At 41.7% G+C, this 10,165-nt stretch overlaps 1 long non-coding RNA gene across 1 annotated transcript; it reads left to right on the top strand.

Moving 5' to 3' along the window:
• Positions 1 to 722: 722 nt before the first annotated feature.
• Positions 723 to 1,837, top strand: LOC310693458. Its single transcript, XR_014519177.1, has 2 exons — positions 723 to 1,210; positions 1,688 to 1,837. It is a non-coding gene; the product is annotated as an uncharacterized lncRNA (long non-coding RNA).
• The last annotated feature ends 8,328 nt before the right edge of the window (positions 1,838 to 10,165 follow it).

Here is a 10,165-nt window from a genome sequence, read left to right on the forward strand (position 1 = left end):
ACTGGTATTCAGAGGCATGCTGCCTCTGACAGTTGAGGTAAAGCATAGCTATCATGGCTAGTAGCCATTGATTGCCTTTTCATCCATTCTTTTATCTGGGGAGGTTGCCTAGAGAGGACTGGGACCCTTGGCTTCAAAACATTTTCCCAGCTTTCTCCACTACTGGTAAGTTGAGGTGGGTAGGAAGTACTGAAATGACCATACATTCCCCTCATGCAGTTGACAAATGTATGTCCTTCATATGAACTACAAGTGTAGGCACAATAAACTTCTAACCCCTAACACAAACTTTAAGAAGAAACCTCATAGCTATTTTCCTAGCCATTATAACACAAGAGGCCCCCTAATGCAATGTGACACTTGGACCATTCACTAAACTCAAAAATCACAGGGGAATTATGGGAGGGAGCTAGTGGAGATAAATTACATTAATTCTGCCTAATAAATATTGCACAAATAGGCATAAATGCTCTTTCTCTAGTTGTGTACATTGCTCTGTGCCTATAAGGGAATTATATTTTTCGTTCTTCCAGTCATTAAAAAGAAATATGCACAAATACACACGTACCCCACAAACACATTCCAGTAGTGTGATTTGCACAAAAGCAATCAAATGCTTAATTTAAGAAAAGTTTAAAAGTTACATTTTGGAATTGGAATGCCAGCTCCTGGCTACCTTTGCAAGATTGTTTTGGTTACCAGGCAACCAACAGGAAGCTTGTCATAGACCAAGCTGGGTCTGAATCAATAAGGATGTGTCAACAACTATGATATTAGTTTAGGCAAAATAGATGGGAGTGGAAGGTAAATGTGCCCACTCTGCATGCTTTCTTGACATACGCCAGCTGACTGAGGGCTGTTCATCGAATGAAGCTTGGGGTGTCAGCATGTCAGGACTGATACAGTGATGAGACACTCTCCCTCCGCTCCTTTTCAATTCTGTTAAAAATAGCAGAGTAAATCAAATCTATTCCTTTTATGAAAGCAACACTGCCCTGGGGCCTTCAAGGCTCTTATTGAGAGATGAGTTCTATGCCTCTCTGTGATATGAGTACTCGTACTGTTATTGAAATGGAACAATGGCAGGCATTCTGTGGACAGCTAGTAGCAGCTGTTGATCAGAGCTCTATGGCTCAGTAACTTCAAAGGATGGAGGGGAAAGACTGTTTTTCTACCCTTCTGCTGATATTGAAGAGTACAGCACGTTTAGGTGAATAAGCTGGTTTCACTTTTGTTTTTAAGATTTACTTTTCGTTATCTTTGAAGCTCTCTGTTCTCATCTACTTCCTTTTTTGTCTCCACTAACATTGGTTCTCTGAATCCTCTATTCTGGGCAATCTTGCATTCTGTATGGCCTTTGATCTCCTTCTCTTGCTCCTGCTTCTGTGCCATTATGTCTGGGATAGGTTCCCCCTGTCCATCAGACCACTTCCTTGTCCTCATTCAAATCCCTTTAACAAAGTCTTCTTCATCCAAGACTCTGCTTTGGTGCTCCTCTCTGCAAGCTGGTCTCAATGTATCCTTAAGCACCATCTAAATTGGATCTGAACTGAAACCCAGACAGGACCAAAACCTAGCATCTTACATTTACCTTCAACCTGAACTAGAACCCAACCAGTCTAAGCAGAAAACTGAAAGGGTAACCAGATACTTTCAATAACCAGGTTTTTGGAACTTCTTTCTATAGTTGGTAAACAAGGGCTCTGGTATAACCTGAGAGACAGAGAAAGAGAAAAAAAGGGGGAGTAGAAATTTGGCTCCCATCACACAATACATACTTGCCATCCCACCCATAATAAAACTGCCCATGCAAGAGGTAGAATGTGCCAACAACCAACAGGTGACTGTATCCTTTTTTTATTCTTGTGTGAGTTGTTTGCATATTTGACTGCTGATACTTGTGTGATACCAGTTATTTTTGGAAGTGGCACAACAAGGATCTACACACAGACTACATTTCCAGGAAGAGGAGAGGAGAAGAGAAAGGGTTTGGTAATATCCTCCCAATATCCTACTGTTATTATCACTCCATGTACAAACTGCTCATCTTAGAAGAAGAAAAATAATTGCACAAACTTTTGCTTATGTATATCAGTAGTTCAAAGGAAGAGATGGACCCACAACCATCATGAGTAGACCCACAAGCACAACTACAATTAGCCTGAACCTGAGGGTGCACCTCTAACTATGGGCCCTGAGGAATGGATGATACCAACTTCTCTGGTGGTCAATGAAGTCTTGCTGAGCTTCCACAGCTGCCATTTAGAAGGAGCAAGCTGTTCCCCAAAAGGGCATGGCATTTTAGCTGGCATTTTGTAGCATTCAGGCAGGGCTTTGGTCTTTGTAAATCTAGGCCACACTATAAAATTCTAGCAGTTGCAACAAACCAGCTATAAGGCAGCTTCTTCACTCAGTAGCAGGATTGCTGTCCATGGTCCTGAGGCTCCTGTCCCTGCATTCCTGACCTAAAATTCTTATTCCTGTCCACCACAAACTCAATCCAGCATTTGGGAAATCGTAAACCTGCTTCTCATTCTCTTGTTTGAGCCATTGCCTCTTCCTGGTGACAGAGATAACTATGGAGCAGAACATGAACTAGAAGATGGTTCAAATGTTAATGTCAGACACCTGCATGAGTGAACAAATTTCATAGTGTTGTAGGAATTGTGAGGTAATGTTCCATGATGACCTGTGATGTTCATTCACATATGCAGGTCAATATCCTGATGTGAGGCCAAGTAACTAACATGCATGTTTAAACCATCCACAAGATGCCTTTTTCAGGAAAACTTCTCACTGCTTCAGATGACACTGACACTGAGCTTTTTCAAGAGTGAAAAGTCTAAGAAGAGGCATTTGGTTAAAATCATCATCCAGGCACATTGCTTTTCTCTCTAGTTTTGTTTTTCAACGAACATTACCTTCATAAAGCTAAAGCTAAAGTATTGTGCACTATTGGGAAAACAATTAAAGCTGAAGTGTATCAATATTTTTGAAAATACTTGTGACTCCTCCTATACAAGTGGCCACTGGTACTTTAAAAAAAAAAAATCATTTCTCTCTCCAGAGCTTGACACTGAGATAACCTCTTTATTCATAATTGCATTGAAGTACAACAACCTTGTGTACTCTTCTGTCACTTGCTGGGTGCCAGTGATAGATATAGATATATCTCACTGGCACCACAGCAAGTGACAAAAGAGTACACAAGAGTACACAATATGTGCACACAAGAGTACACACACACACACACACACACACACACACAGTTAGACCTTGCAGCTCACAAATTCTAAGCAAGATTTAGTCCAGAATCCCGTCCCTCTTAGAAAGCTGCAGCCGAAGGCTAGTTTTATTTTTATCACACTACAAAGTCTGTTAAAAAAACAAGAACGGTTCATGTTGAGACACAGATGGAACTGGGACCAGCAGATACAGCTCCCCAACTATTGCATGGAATCACATTCAGAAGAGATGAACACTGCTGAAGTGAGCGTTCTGTTATAAGGCTGGATGCTGCATGCATTCGTCCATATCTATCCATAAGTAAATATGTATTTTGTTAAAATGTACTTGAGTTGCTCAAAATAAAACATATTTGGCAAATCTCAGGATTGTTGGTACGTGGTATTTCGGCAATATAAAACATTTTAGATTTCTATGTGCCCCAGTTCCATATGTGGCTCACCAGGAGTTGAAGAACACATAAAACTATGACAATTGCTCACACTGAGCCCCATTCCCACACACATGCTCACAACTACTGGCTGATTATTTTTCCAAATTATTTTTATTAATTTTACATATTATTACAAACCAAACCAATTTAATTTAATTTAATTTCTTAAAATCAGCTTTCCCGCTCCAGTTCCAAACATATGATCATAATCATTTCCTCACATAGCCGTATCCTTTCATAACTACTGGCTGATTCTTGACCATTTAAGGCCATTATATGTTAGGTATCTTGCAAGGAAAGAAAGTCCCACAGTTGTGTAACAATCATTGGAAATATTCTCAACACCTGAGTCTAGCTATCTAAATTTGTGTAATATCACATATTGGGATGAGTGTTATCCTTTCCACCTTGGTAAAAATCACTAAGAAGTATTAGTTCCCATACATCTTTCAAAATGGCATCCCATTAACCCAGAATCCTGTATGCTGAGCTGCAGTCATCACGTTTTACTGCAATCCCTCCTACATCTTCCCACTCCTGAATAGCAGCTGTGACTATGTGTTCTCCTCTCTTTAACTCCCTTGCAATAGATTCTGCAGCTTTAAACACTTGCAATTTCCAAAGTACAAAAGATTTGGCAGATATAATATATTATTTAATGAGACGTTTCAAACTAAAGAAATAGGTGATCCACTCTAATCCTGCTCCACAGCATTCTCCTTTCTCTGTTGGTGTAAAACATTAAAAGCCTTCTTTACCATGTGTTAATTGGTATAAATGGGGTTAATCTTTATAAAGTAGAGATTATCTTGCTTTAGGCTGACATACAAGGAAAGACTTAATTAGGCACAAAAAGAGTGAGAAAGACAGAGAGATTTGCATAATGAGAAAGTAACAGCATAGCCAGTCTGCCTGCCCATCTCAGGAAGGTTTGGGTGGGGTTCAAGCCAGGCTGAATCTGGAAGGAACTGGGTGCGGCACACTTGGCACTAGCATGCAAATGTATGCCAGGCTGGCACTGGGCAGGATCAGAGCCTACAAGGCTGCATAAGTCCACTCTGTCCTGACCCACTCTTTTTTTGATTTTGCAGCACCCACCCAGCTACCTTTTCATCCTAGTGTAGGGCTAAAGGTAAAGGGACCCCTGACCATTAGGTCCAGTCATGGCCGACTCTGGGGTTGCTGCGCTCATGTCGCTTTAATGGCCGAGGGAGCCGGTGTACAGCTTCTGGGTTATGTGGCCAGCATGACTAAGCCGCTTCTGGTGAACCAGAGCAGTGCACGCAACTGCTGTTTACCTTCCCGCTGGAACAGTACCTATTTATCTACTTGCACTTTGACGTGCTTTCAAACTGCTAGGTTGGCAGGAGCAGTGACCGAGCAATGGGAGCTCACCCCAACACGGGGATTCGAACCGCCAACCCCCTTAATTTTTGGAGGGGGAAAAGTGCATCCTATAGAGCAAAAAATACGGTACATCTCTTGCCCTATGCTGTGTGGTGACACTGCTTTACCCTTCTAGAGAATGGGCTAAGCACCTTTTATCTAAACTTCTTACCTGGATGAAAAATCTAAATTTACCAGGGAAAGAACAAATAGGTTTCTCCAAAGGTTGCTCTACATTAGACCACTGCCTTATACTTATGCATTTGGTTGAAAAATATAGATCCCAAAGGCAATCTAAGATATATGCTGCTTTTGTAGACTTTCGTGGTGCATTCGACTCAATTGACCGCCCAAAGCTGTGGAGGAAACTCGCAGAATTAAAAATTGATCAGCGCTTATTGATTCTAATACAAAATCTATACTCTTCCAATACCTGTCAAGTCAAACTTAACACCAAAGGTCACCTTTCATCAGACATCCCAAACTCGAAAGGGGTAAAACAAGGGTGTATTCTCGCTCCCTTTCTATTTAATTTATTTTTATCAGACTTGCCAGATCACCTCCAAAAAATAGAATCACATGCCCCTAAACTTAATCAGAAACCAGTTCCTCTCTTATTATACGCAGACGATGCTGTCCTACTATCATTAACGAGCTTGGGTCTGAAACGTCTTATATCTTCTCTGATCCTTTACTGCGAATGTAACAAACTCTCTATAAATTATGAGAAGACAAAAATTTTGGTCTTCTCGAATGGTTGGAAATTAGAGAAATGGAAAATAAGAGGGCAAGAAATCCAACAAGTGAAAATCTATAGGTATCTGGGAATCTTATTCCAGAGCAATTTAGGGTGGGCAAATCATCGCACAAATGCCATAAAACAGGCAAAGTGTACCTCATCAGCAGTTGCCCGTTTTTATTATCAGAAAGGTAATCAATTTATTCCTGCGGCCAATCAGATATTTCAAACAAAAGTGCAATCCCAGATATTCTATGGAATCCCGCTATGGGTCCAAGCATATAACAGTGATTTAAAAAAGATTCACTCCAGCTTTCTGAGACGTATTCTTGGACTCCCAGCTGTGATTAAATATGAAACAATGTGTGCAGAAATAGGCATACACACAATGGAATATTGGGCATGGTCCACCTCAATAAAGTACTGGTTACGCTGCCATTTTCGCTGCCCTCCATCAAGTCTGCTCGCTGATTTGCTCAAAGACTCCTATAAATCAAGATGGTATCAGTACCTCGAAAAAAAGATTGAATCTTTAGGCATCGAGCTGGAGCCCCTGTACAATTCTAATGAGCAATACATTTTCCATAATATCCAAACTAGACTAAAGGATGTCGAGAGACAAAATATTATGGCAGCTGTAAACAAAATTTGCTCCCCCATATTCTATGATTTAAATATCTTAGATAGCAGAGCCAATTACGTCACTAAATTAATAATCCCAGTCCAACGTAGGGCTTTTATGCTGGCCCGTTTGAATGTTTTTCCCTCAGCATTTGTCAGGGGAAGATATCAAAACATTCCTAGAAACAAGAGATTCTGCAGATGTTCTATGAATGTCCCGGACACTGTAGAGCATATTCTCTTTCATTGCCCATTGTACAGTATCCCACGTCAACGCGTGCTGTCCCCTCTTTTGGGTGGTCTGGAACCCCAGCAAGGTGAATGTGTGGGATTCTGCCTATCCGACGTCGACCAAAGGGTAACGGCGGGGGTAGCCGAGTTTTTGGTAGCAGTCCTCCAAGGAGCAGGTTAACAACGAAAACCACTGATTTTATATGTATATATATATATATGTATGTAGCCAACTGCTGCCTTTTATATATATTTCAAAGCTTTTATATGTTATTTCCTCTTTTATGGTTTTATTTGCACAATGCCTAATAAAGGTTTGATAAGTAAGTATTTATTAAATTGATATCTTGCCCTTTTTACAAGGATGCCAGGGTAATATTTGGCCCTGCCTCCAGTCTGTGATGTTGGTTTGGCCTAGAAAAAGACCAGTGTGTTTTGCCATTTAGTGAGGAACTGAACTTTGGGTTTCCCCACACAAAGCCAACATCATAATAAGGGCATCCCTGGCTTACAGTGGCAGGATTTTTCGTGTATTTCTCATTGATGGGTGAGACATTCATAATACACAGCTCAAGGAATGAGTGGGTAGATGCTAAACAAGGACAAGCTGCAGTGTAAGTTCATTGAATCAAGCAACCTTGGAGAGCGTAAATATATTCAAAATGTTTGCATGCATTAAAAGGGGGGGCTGAGGGTGGAATAAATGCGTACTATGAAGATCTGCTTGGATTTTAGGTCTCTGAAGGAAGGGATTCCCATATCTGCAGGAACTGAACCAAGAATCCATCTTTGTGCACCTTATTGTCATGTATAACATTTGGGGGAAGGACCATTGGTTAGGGGTAGAGCATCTGCTTTGCATGCAGAAGGTCTCTGGTTCAATCCCTGGTGTTTACAGAAAGCGCTGGAAATGTCTCCTCTCTGAAATGCTGAGAATCTCTCCCAATCAGTGTGGACAATACTGATCTAGATGGGCAAAGCTTCCATTGTTCCTGTTGTTAAAAAGAAGACACACTCTGGTGGAGGGTGGTGGTACTGGAGGTGTAAAAGGATGGACAGGGGTTTATAGGGATCTAAGAGTGGAAGACATGGCTGTGGGAGCCATGAAGAATGCTGAACGACAAGTTGCTTGTTCTGGATTTGGTAGCAGGCAGGGAGCTTGTATAGGAATTTAAGCATCATATGAGCAAATAGTAATATTGCATGCCTGATGATCCACAGCAACGTGGAAGAATTAAACATGCCTAGAGATGGGAGTGTGCTTACTTGTGCTCTATGCAAGTGCAGCCCATACACATATATGGCATAAATTATGGAAGAATCTATGTCCCCATGTGACTGGGGACCTTGCCAAAATTTGGGGGCTGGTTTCACCTAACCAGCCCTGTCAGTGGAAGACTACTGCTTGCACAATAGGGCTTTCACCTTCTCCTTCTGTCACATGTCCCCTGCACCTTTTATAAGTTTTTCCAGATACATGAAGGAACAGAACCCATCAGGCACATTCCGGCTGGGATTTTCTCTCTGACGCCTTTAAAGGGCATTGTATTTGAAGGGTCATGCCACACTTCATATGTACTGTAGTTCCATCATCTCTTATCACTACTTAATGCTTGTCAGTCACACTGGGATATAATAGTGGTTCCAATTTCTTGGTTGTGTTTGGGGCTTAATTAATTAAAGCAAGCATCTTGAATTGTGCCCAGAAGACAATATGAAGCCAGGTCACATGGAGATCAGAAAAGGAGGAGGAGTTTGGATTTGATATTCCGCTTTATCACTACCCGAAGGAGTCTCAAAGTGGCTAACATTCTCCTTTCTCTTCCTCCCCCACAACAAACACTCTGTGAGGTGAGTGGGGCTGAGAGACTTCAAAGAAGTGTGACTGGCCCAAGGTCACCCAGCAGCTGCATGTGGAGGAACGGGGAAGCGAACCCGGTTCCCCAGATTACGACTCTACCGCTCTTAACCACTACACCACACTGGCTCTAGGAACAATGATGCTGCTTGAAAAATATCACCTCTACATAATCCTACAAAGGAATGTGATTTGTCTGTTAAGAATACCTGAGTGCCAGTCATTCTATCTATAATATTAAGCAACATTCACACAAATTCTTGCTGTGCCCAGGCTTCAGGCCAATCTGCAATTGCTTTAAAAAGTACAATTACCTTTCATTTGGAGACTCAGGAGGGTATTCTCAAAGTGACGTGGTCTGATCTCGCCATTGTTTTTGCTTCGGAAAGTTTGTTTTTGAAAAGAGGCATTATTGTTGTTTGGGGCATTCATGTCACAGATTCATTCAGAAACCTCTGCAAATATTACTTTGAAATAAATAAATGCAGAAGTTACTCTGTAATAATCTGGTCTTGAATAAAAAATAAAGTGAACTGCAAGGGGGGGAAACTACTGTAGGAGTTGCCAACAGAGCAGCTACTAATACTGTTCTGATTTCCCCGTGGGATTTATTTACACAACACACTTCCTAATTGGGCTCTTTAATTCTGCTATTGGTATGCAATTGCCTTGTTGGCAGATTCTCAAATGCCAATAATCAAAGGGTTAAGCAAGATGATTCATTTCCATTCAACTTTCATCAGTATTTTGTGGTTTACCTTTTGAACAAAACCCCTTTCAAAGGCATGTTAACACTCTTGTAAGTATATAGTGTTTCTACCCAGACAGGCAATAATCTTACATTAACAGTATGGAGTCAGTTGCTGCTTCTTTCTTTCCTTTCTTCAGATAATAATTTTCACACAAATATACAACATTTTCAAATTACTATGATAGCTATATTCTACATCCCTTGTAGGAGACAGCATGCCTCTGAATGCCAGGTGCTGGGAATCACAAGGGGCAAGAATACTGCTGCACCTAGGTTCTTATTGCAGGCTTCCCCTTGGCACATAGTTGGCACTGTGAGAACAGGATGCAGGATTAGGTAAAGTAAAGGACCCCTGGATGGTTAAGTCCAGTCAAAGGTGACTATGGGGTTGTGGCGCTCATCTGGCTTTCAGGCCAAGGAAGCCAGCGTTTGTCTGCAGACAGCTTTCTGGGTCATGTGAGCAGCATGACTAAACCGCTTCTGGTACAATGGAACACCGTGATGGAAACCAGAGTGCATGGAAGTGCTGTTTACCTTCCTGCCACAGCGGTACCTATTTATCTACTTGCACTGGCATGCTTTCAAATTGCTAGGTTGGCAGGAGCTGGGACAGAGCAACTGGATCTCACTCTGTTGCAGGGATTTGAACCGCTGACCTTCTGATCGGCAAGCCCAAGAGGCTCAGTAGTTTAGACCACAGCACCACCCACATCCCAGGCTGGATTATATGGCCAGTGGCCGGAGGCAGCAGGCTGTTTTGTGTTCTTGCATGGGCCACATTTACTTCATGCACTGATAGCACTTTAAACAGCTGAGGCTTCCCCAAAGAATTCTGGGTACTGTAGTTTGTAAAGGGTGCTGAGAGTTGTCAGGAACATCCTATTCATCTCTCAGGGCTAA

The sequence above is a fragment of the Podarcis liolepis genome (genome assembly GCF_965112155.1).
Source record: "Podarcis liolepis genome assembly, chromosome: 1".
Lineage (NCBI taxonomy): Eukaryota > Metazoa > Chordata > Lepidosauria > Squamata > Lacertidae > Podarcis > Podarcis liolepis.